Here is a 10,741-nt window from a genome sequence, read left to right as displayed (position 1 = left end):
ATTTATCAGTCGAGATAAAGCCAATATAAGTGAAGCAAAGTTCTGCGTGCAAGCAAAGCAAAAAGAGGAATTCACTCACTACTTCCCATCAGCAGGCAGTTGTTTAGCTACTTACTGGAAAGCAGTGTCTCAGCACACATAATGGCCTCTTTGGAAGACAAATGCCATAACCATGAACATCTCCCTTCCTCCTCATTTCTCTGAGCTTATATTGCTGTGGATGACATCATATGGCGTGGAATATCCCTTTGGTCAACTTGGGTCATCTGTCCTGGCTGTGTCCCCTCCCAACTTCTTGTGCACCCCCAGCCTACTCACTGGCGAGGGGCACATGGGAAAAAAGAGAAAACCTCCATGCTGTGCAGGCACTGTTCAGCAGTAACAAAAATATTAGTGTGTTATCAACACTGTTTTGGTCACAAATCCAACTATATACTATTTTAGTCCGGCATTTACATTAATGCAGACATACTGTATTTGCATAACTTGTACTTCAGAGCAAGTTTATGGTTGATTAAGAAAAAGCATAGTGCTCAAAATATGCCATAAAGATTAAACAAAGAAGTCAAATACATTTCAAACATTGACAAGAATATTTTAAGTTGCAAGATAACATAATTTACTATGAAACTGAAGGATGTGACTCCTTATTTACCACCATTTGCTCTTTTTTCCACAGGTCTTCATCTCTTCAGAAACTTTGGTGGTAACATTCACTCCTTGATAGTCACAGGGATGCTTTGTGACACAAGAATCACAGCAAAAGCTACTGGTTGAGAAGCAGCATTCATAGCTTGGACAACACTGTTGGTGGTTGAGTTGTTAATCTATTAAGGAATAGTCTCAATTGTAAAGCTGGTATTTTGCCAACAATAATCAACTTAAACAAAATGTGTATGTCCAATATCAAGTTTGAAACTATCTAAGAAACAGAAAATAAACAGTTCAGAGTAGAAAAAACCAGCCAATAATGGCACGGTTACACAGTTCATACATTAACGACTGGTTATTTGCAAAGCTGAAATGGGACACCACTTTTAAAGAAACAAAACCCCTGGTGGAGTTACAAACTGTATTTTTATGTATAATATACATCTAGTGTCAACTTAAAAGAGGTATAGGAGTTGTGATGAAAGACACTCAGGACTTAGGAAAGTCCCCAACATTATTTTTTCAGGCTAGACTCTAGTGTCTAATAGCTAGAATGTTACAAAGTTAAAAGTAAAATTTATTGAAATACCAGGAAAGATTCCTCCAGCTAAGCATATGTTAGGACTACATTTATAATTACTTTACTTGTAATCTTTTGTTTCCCACTGTTAGCTAATTGTTGACCTTCCCTCTGGTTAAATTATTCTTTTTACTTTCCCATTAAGACTGTCTGGTTTTGAACAACAAGATGCATCTAGATCAAATTAACATAGAAATGCACTGACTCCCAGCTATGATCAAAATCAAGTTCTGTTTTTGAGGAATGTTAAAGATGCATCTCAGGATGCATTTAGAAAATCCCAGGTCTGGAATCTGTTTCTTACCAGGGTGGAAAGATGGTGAACATGCATCTCCTTTTTGTAAGGAACCTCCCTCATTTCCTTAACTTGTCTCATAAATAAAGGGTGAACCAATTTATCAGGCCTTTATGAAGTGGCATAATTTGATTAATGGATTATAGACTAACATCAGTTGATTAAAACTTTTTGGGGTAAAGAATTCAGGTTGATGAAACCTGTTTTCTAATAAAAACTATCTATAATTCCAAAAAAGCAGAGTATCAAACCAACAAAGACTTTTTTTTTTTCATTATGTCATGTAAAATGGCAAAAGATAATTAAAAAAAGGTTTTAAAATATTTTACTAGGTAGGCAAATATGTTGGATGACCAGAGTTCAGGATATGGTAGTGAAAACTATTTGCAACATTAGAACTTCAAGGTTTTAATGAAAACTCCTCAAAATAACTTGCTTACTTTTACACAGGAAGCAAGAATAAAAAAAAAAATCTAGCCCAGTCTACTCACCCTCAGTACCTAAGCACTGAGTAACCCTTCAGTTATGTGCATGTAAATCAATGACATTTCATTGCACTATTAGCAGATATTTTGAATTTGTCTCAGTGAGTTGGGTTACTGAAGCATACGGCTAGAAATATTTTCATCAGCTTTACTCCCATATGCCACTGATTTCTTCAGAGTCTACATCTCACATAGCTTCTGGGTATGCTGATTTATCCATCTTTGCTAAAATTTTATCCATGTGTCTAGTGGCATTGCACACAAAATGAAATATGCTGCTTCTAGAAATGCTTTTCCTAGCTTACTGTACTACAAAACATATTGAATAATCACAACAACAGCACTTCACGACTGTTATGACAATTAACTATAGTTCATAGAATACTTTTATTTCTTCAACATGATTATTATTCTTGTCTACTCTTAGTTAAGGATTCTCTAAGAAACACGCAGTTATTTCAGTTAAAACTCAAAGTCTTACTTGAAATTATATTAACTTGTGAGTTTAAATTAGTAAATAACAGTAGAATTTGTACAGTATATAACATTTAGGAAAGCAACCAAACTGCAAATGCAACTCAGAGTTTGGTCTCCACTAATATTCTTGCATTAGTATGCTAAGACTTTAAAAATATTATATCCATGTTTTACATGATTTTAACAATATAAACTGTTTACACAAGGGAACGAAGAAACATTTACTTATCTATGGTTCAGACAAGATAATGGAACAGAGAAATTAATGAACTGCTTTATCCTATTACTTAATAATATATCACATTTTGCTGAGGAAGAGAAATTCCATTGTCATAATAAAAGCCCAAAAGATAAATTAGTATGTCTTAAGATACAAAAATACAAACTGGATTAATAAATTTAAGATTGAAACAAGAAAACAGTTTCTAGCAATTTCTGCAGTGAGATTCTAGAATAACCTTCTAAATTGGGTAGTGACAAGTACTGGACTTCAGTAAACCTATGGAAGGGATTTTTAACATGATACAGCAGAGGACTGGAACTCTCTCTGAGTTCTGTGCTTATATGGGTGATGCTCCTGTTTCAAATAGATTTCCTGCAGTACCTTTGAGAATTGTCTAACCAATGTGTGTCTCAGGTTTTCTGTAATAAAAAAGGGCAATTATTCCCATGTCAATGGAGGAATGAATATTTCCTTGTTAGTTTTAGATCTAGTGAGAAGATGAGAAATGGAGAAACCAATGCAGTGTTAGAACCTGTCAGTGTTTCAATTACAGTTAAAAAAAAAAAAAAGTTGAAAGTTTGTTCTAGGAATATGATTAGCTTCTGTCTTCTCCCTTCAGAGTAACTCATCTAGCAAACAGAGGAGAGAAGAGAGACAGGCTCATAGTTTAGATTTGTTCTTCCAGACATACCTAAACTTTCCCAAGGGAAAAGAACAGATATTTCAAGTTCAGGTCCTTTGACTAGTTATGCATTTTTGGGGGCATAAAGGAATAAATAAATAAAAATAAAGTACCTTGTATCTTCTTTCTCAATGTTCTCTAATCCATTGAATCAAATCCCTGAACAGCTGCCATCCATTCCCATTACGATCTTTCTGGCTCAGTGTGTTCAAAGAGTAGCAAAAAAACATTCTCTTGTTTCCCATGGTCAGTTGATTAAGGCACTTTCCTAGAATTAGGAGATAAAAGTCGATTTCTGTTAGGCTGGACAGAGTCCAGAACACTTTGATTATAAATCTATGCAAATGTGAATAGCTGCTGCCACCTCTGTAGTCCTTTGCATTTGGCTGTTTGGCCATGATAATCTAATTTTATTAAAGTTTTGAGTGAGAGAGAAGCTATCACTTCCCTAACAGTTCCTAAGCATATATTGGAAAGTAGTTAGTGGGAATGTAGATAAGGGGAGATTCTGCTTATCATGTATTCATTGTGGTAGTAGTAAAACCTTGATTATGTTCTGGTGAGAAAGAGAGGAAATAATATTGTTCCAGCTATGTTCATGTGTTGTTATATAAAGTTGCAGTTGCTTAGGATGCTGGGATCCTGTGTTCCAATGTAAAACACAATCCTCACATTTAAAAGGGAGGAGTGCAGTACTGCCTCTTAAATGCTAGATATTAAGACATTATTTAAAATATTCTTGATAATATGGTATGGTTTTACACTCAGTTGTGTTTGGAGGTAAACAATTGACAGAAATTTAACTTGGAATATTAAAGATATATTTTATCTACAACTCTCTTACTGTAATTTCAGATCTATGAATATGGGTTATGTGATGTCAAATTTTTGGCTGTAATATTGTCTATCTTTTTCTCTGTCAAACAGAAACATACTTTTGGCAATTTTTTTCATTTCTGAAAGCAAAGAAAAAATAACAGAAAAAGGAAAGTAAATGTGCAGATTTCTAAGCGGTCATCTGGTTTCAGTTTAATTTTTTTTCTGATTTCAACACATGGACAAACTGCTGTCACCAGGTGTCAAGCTGCCTGATCATGAGACTGGCTAGCTGTTAGATTTTTTGTCTGTCATGGTAGGCATCTTTTTGCATAAACTTCAGATGTCGACAACAATGAGAGCCCTTGCTTTTTCTGGAACTATGAAGTTGGAAATGACCATCTGCTCAGCCTTCTGTTATCTGAATTCTTCCCTAGAAATAGTTTTCAAGAATATATTAAGAACTGCCAAAAAGAGAGAATGCATAAGACATTGGTAATATAATTCTAACTTTCCTTTCACTTCCAAAAGCATGTTTTTGTTAGAGACATTGAAACAATGAAAACCAAAAGGAAATTTGTGTAGTCCACAATAATTTGGTTTGTAGCATTGAATTATTTAGCACTGCAATTCATTACCTTATAATTAGAGTGTTTTCTGTATAATTTTTAATGTTACTAGGATATTTCCAATATTAAAGATTCTTTTGATGTTCTGTTCACATAAAAAAATTTGGAAAGTGTGTATTCAGCAGTAGTTTGTGCCAAAATAAGGGATCTAGTACTAGAACACCCCCAAAATAATAACAGAGCAAACATACTCTAGGTAGAGTTTAATTTGGAAAAGGAATGAGTATGGGTTTTTTTCATAAACATTACAGCACACAAAGAATTTTCTCTTCTTTCTTAAAAAAAGGTCCACTCTATGGCTTCTTAATGCTGAGCTCATATGCAGAGGTTTTTACTCACATTTTGTGGGCTGTATGCTCAGTTACCTGATTCAGCAATGACCACACAAACTGAAGTTATGTAACAGTGTATAGAACATTGGGTTCCCACATGTGTGTGGTGCCAAATATGAAGGTTTCTTTGAAAGCCAGTAAAACCCTTCCTATTTTACCATAACTGCAATAAGTATAATGGCAACTTTATTTTAATGTTCAGTGTTTATGCAAATAGAAATCGGGTAGACACTTTATGTAAAAGAGTTCTCATCTACGAAAAATGAAGCCAGTAGCAACAGTCTCACTGTCTTGAATGAATTGTGGATCAGGATTTCCCTTTATTAACCACTCACTACTTAAGAAACATGAAATATCATAGGCCTTAAAGTTACTGGGTTTTTCAATATGCTCTTAGTGTAATGGTTTGTAACACTGACAATTTTTTGCCCATTTTCTTTTTTATGAAAGCTACTTTTACTTGGAAAAGGAAAAAAAAAGTGTAATTACATTTTCCATAGAACAGAATTAATTGGAAATGCAGTGTCACAACTTAACAATTCATCTTGTAACATTATGTTCATGTGATGGAAGCTTTTAAAAAATCATACAGCAGCTCAATGTTATTTGGAGCATCTATTGTTCTCTTTTGTTTTTCAAACTGGAACAAGAAAACTGGAAAGGTTTCCATAGTTCATTTCATTAACAAGACAGATGTGACTGGTACTGTGCCAACACAGTCTTGTTCTCAGTTGATGACAGAGTATTAAAAGCTATAATCAAGAAAAAAGCACTCAGTATTCAGGTTTTGGCTGTATTTATATTATTTTAAAACCACTTTGCAAAGCAGACCCTCTAAAATTTACTAAAAATATTACACAATAGGTGGTATTGTTGATATTGTAATTTGTTGAAAGTAATCACTACTTCCTTTCCTGACTAAAGTAATAAACTAGTTCAGTAACTTGAAAAATTAAGATTTTTGAGTAATTTTAATTCTAACATTAACATCTTTCAAAAAAACCCCACCCACAGAAAGTCTTCAATTGTTTTCAATATTTGAAACAGTATGAAACTTTAGCAGTGAATGAAGTGCAGATGGCTTAACTTAAGGAAAGAGCAGATGAAAGAGAGAATAAAAGTTGTATTTCCATTGCTGTATAAAGGTCTAAGTTGTTATGCTGGGAAGCACCTGTAGCATTTATCTTGTTGGTATCTTAATAACTATGTTTTACTTCAAGGACCTATGAAATTCTCTTTCCTCTCTGTGGTGGTTATTGGGTATTCTTCGGTGAGGAATGCATCATTTGCTGAACCTTACTTTCTACTTCAGGATGCCCATTAAAATATGCAAAAACATTAAGCAGGTTGTAGTGGTTTAGCCCCAGCTGGCAACTAAGGCCCACGCAGCCGCTCGCTCACTCCCCCACGGTGGGATGGGGGAGAGAATCGGAAGAGTAAAAGTGAGGAAACTCATGGTTTGAGATAAAGGCAGTTTAATAGGGAAAGTAAAAGTCACGCACACAAGCAAAGCAAAACAAGGAATTCATTCACCACTCCGCATCGGCAGGCAGGTGTTTGGCCATCTCCAGGGAAGCAGGACTCCATCATGCGTAATGGTTTCTTGGGAAGACAGACGCCATAACTCCAAACGTCCCCTCTCCCCTTCCTTCTTCTTCCTCCCAACTTTATATACTGAGCATGATGTCATATGGTATGGAATATCTCTTTGGCCAGTCTGGGTCACCTGTCCTGGCTGTGTCCCCTCCCAGCTCCCCGTGCACCCCCAGCCTGCTCGCTGCAGGCCAGCATGAGAAGCTGGACTGTCCTTGACTACTTAGCAACAACTCAAAACGTCAGTACGTTATCAACATTTTCTCATCCCAAATCCAAAACACAGCCTCACACTAGCTTCTATGAAGAAAATTAACTCTGTCTTGGCTGAACCCAGGGCACAGGTGTTACACATAGAGGGATTTTTCTGGCATTAAACAGACCAGACATAACAGTAATCAGACACTCTTGAGTGTGATACCTACAAGGTGACAATTTCTCAACCTGTTTCTCTCAGATAAACAAAAGGGATGTTCATAGCATATGTAACTTGTTTCAGATACAGCTATTGCCCACTTTATTTACAGAATAGTCAAATAAAATATAAGATGAAGATAAGTGCAATACACTGTGAATTTTGGATCACAAGGGTGCATTTTCTAGGATAAATCTTACTATTTTTTGCCTCTTCTTTATATCATAACATTTCAAATAACTAGTTTTTGTCATTAACAACTTCAAATACCCATAAATAATAAGTTACCATGGTTATAGCCATGGACCAGCAAACCTAATAGTATAGAAAAGCATGCATCTTCTCCTAAAATTTCTGAAAGAACAATAAGATCAAAATAGGTTCATTGCTTATTTCAGGAGGTCTCAAGTACATCTAATGTTAGACATGCAAAAGTCTCAATTTGTTATCAAAGCAGAGTGATTTCAGATAGCATATTTCTCACTACCATGTTTCTTTTCTAGTGGCTAGTTAAGTATCTAGCAATCAAATCAAATGTTTCTTCTTTATCATATAATCATCTTTAACCATTTTATGAATATATCACTCTCAGATACTCATATAACCTACAGTCATCTGCCAATAAGTTACATGCTAAGGAAAGGTTTCAAACACCGTTGACACAAATTGTGGAGAAAAGTAACACACAATTTCAGTATGTGAAGGAGAAAATAATCTGTCTTGTAGGAACTGACTATCTCTATGCATTTAGTACACTTAATTTAAGAGTAAGCATGATTATCTCCTCAAATAAAAGGATGCCTTCAGTGGGATGTAACCATCATCTTAGCTTTAATTATCTCAGTGCCTCACACTTATCTTTTCTTGACACTGACATGTCATTCTTGAGTTGTGCATATCAACAAAAATGTCATGCTTTTTTATACCGTTCTGTTACACTCATCCACAACAGCTGTTTCTGTTTCCTCAGTGATATGTATCTCTATATTCCAAATTGAATGAAACATTTATGAAGTTTCTTTCTGGCCACAGGGATACTTAAAATTAATATCCCCTATTTAATTTTCAGTGAAACACATTATCCTCGTGTCATAAATTGTATTAAAATCATGGAGGTACCAACAAGCAAATGATCTCTGCTTTATTGATAGTAATAGATTAATTTTCCATGCTAATTGAATGCCCTACTTGGAAAAGGAAGTAATAATTTTGTATGCATTTCAGGTTATTGTTGATCTGCACTGTCCTCCAAATGGTGCAATTATGATTTCTGTGTATCCATTTCTATACTGCTAAATGTCAAAACTAATTTTTTCCTAAACGTGTGTTCATTATTTTTCTTTAACTTCAAACTCCGAAGTAACTGTCCCTAAATGCTGTAAAATTTATTGCATTAAGTTGGTCTCAGACTTTACTTTGACTTAAATCAGATGTTCCATTTTATTTTTAGATTGCATAACAATGATTTTTTTTTACTTGCAAATATACTATGAAAATTTTGTAGCATAATTCCCTTTAAAAATTAGAAGGGGAAATTTTTAATTGGAAAAATAAAGACAAGGCTTGATAATCCTATGATTTTCCTTATGTTTTCTTTTTTTCTCTTTTTTTTTCTTTAAAAACACATTAGTAAAGAATTTTCTGTTTCACTGGAATAGTTTAAACTTCCAAAGTAAATAATCTGAGTGATGAAAACTCCCGGTATACAATTGTGGGCACATAAATTAAATTAAACTAAACCAAACTCTAGCAGTGTGAAATCTGCCTTATCTGGCCTACATCTCCAGAGAACTTCAGTTTTCTTTCTCTCTTTGGGGACATCATATTTGATTAAATGGGTCCATAAAAGGAATTTAATTATCAGTAATGTATCAAAAAGTCAACATATTTATATTTTTGTGACAATGTAGTTTTCTATGTCCAAAACGTATTATAGTGAGTGCAAGAAATCACCTTGTTTGTGGGTTTCTGTTCAGAAATAGTTGAACTGTGTTGGTGGTTAACCCAGGAGATGATGACTAATTTACCCAAGGAATACTGGAAGGCCAGCTGGGGAGTGTTAAGATTAGCAGACAAAGAAAAATGTAGAAAATCAGCTTTTTATAGTGCAGAAATGAAACTCAATATAAACAGAAGGCAGTGAAGAAGGGAATGGTTGTTCTAGGCAAAAACTGCATGCTTCTCCAATCCTCGCTCCCATTTCGTTGTTTTAGGTTAGTAAATTAAAAAAAAAAAAACTAAATCCTACTTTCTTTCTGGAAAAAACGTATCTTAAATTATATAAGCCCATCTGTCAAGTAAATCCATGTGTTGTAATACTTCAAATGTCAAGTCTCAGATCGGAAAAGAAAAAAGGGAATAGGAATCTATAAGATGTTAAACAGTAAAAAAGACATCAGCAGTGTGTTTTATGCACCCTGAATCCAAACTTGCCATATGCAATCTTTGAAATGCAGGATTCTATAACGTGAAATGACCAAAAGTTTGGTTCTGAGGAATACAACTTTTTTCTTGACAGTTACTCTGATATTTTTTCTTAATTGATAGTCCATTAGGCCTCTTTAATTTAGCAGTGTCAGTAAGGTAACTTAATTCTTCTACTTCCACTACTGATATTATGTCAGATGTGTCACTGAGTCAGTGCTCTTAGTGATCCCTCACGCAGAAACGTCAGAATGAATTACATAATCAATACCACTCCAGGTGAGCATTCACCCATAGGTAAGAATATTAGGTATTTACTTTGTGTGCAGGCTTAAGCTGTTTATTGACTTACTTTAAGGTTTAGTAGGATGTCAATGACTTAGGGGACAATTCATAAAAAGGTGGTTGTTTAGGTAGAGTTTTCCTACGCCTGCAGGGAGACTGACAAAAAATTCTTGAGTATAGGCAAGCTTTTAATAATTTTTAAGAAAGTATACAACAGCATGATATATTCTGAGAAAAGTCACATGAAGTTTGCCATGTTTATGAAGAAAACCCAATTACTATTATATATTGAAACCAAGTTCAGACAATTTCTCTACAATGTGATATTAATAATAAAAAGGCTTTGAATAAGCCCAGAATGGCTGAGATCAGAAGCACTTTGAGGAGTCTTTAGCAAGCTTGAAATCTAAAGTAAGCCCAGAAGGTTACATGGTACTTACTGTATCAGTTTCATGACTGGATTAAAAATATGTATTTATTATAGAATAAGAAGCCGGGTAAGGGTAAAGTTACAGCCAAAAAATTGATGTTTGAAAACATAAAATTGTTTTTAATGACATTAAAACTTATATTGTTTTCAATAGTATGCTATACAGTTTAAGAAACTGTATTCCTCAACCTTCCCCCTTCAAATGAGTAACATGTAAAAAGAATGGTGGAAAAGCATTCAGGAGGTGAGCTGTGTTTTGTCATTTTGATATCTTTAGGATAATGTCAGACTATAGTCACAACTCATTACCTCTTTTGTTGTTCCCCAGAAATTTCGGAAAATATAACAAAATTCAGCTACCACTTGAAGTAGTAATTTAAATGGCTGGGCTTTTTTTATTCACATCTGTGTCTGTAGACTCTGA

The sequence above is a fragment of the Phaethon aethereus genome (genome assembly GCF_964289735.1).
Source record: "Phaethon aethereus genome assembly, chromosome: 1".
Lineage (NCBI taxonomy): Eukaryota > Metazoa > Chordata > Aves > Phaethontiformes > Phaethontidae > Phaethon > Phaethon aethereus.
This window is presented reverse-complemented; position numbering follows the sequence as displayed.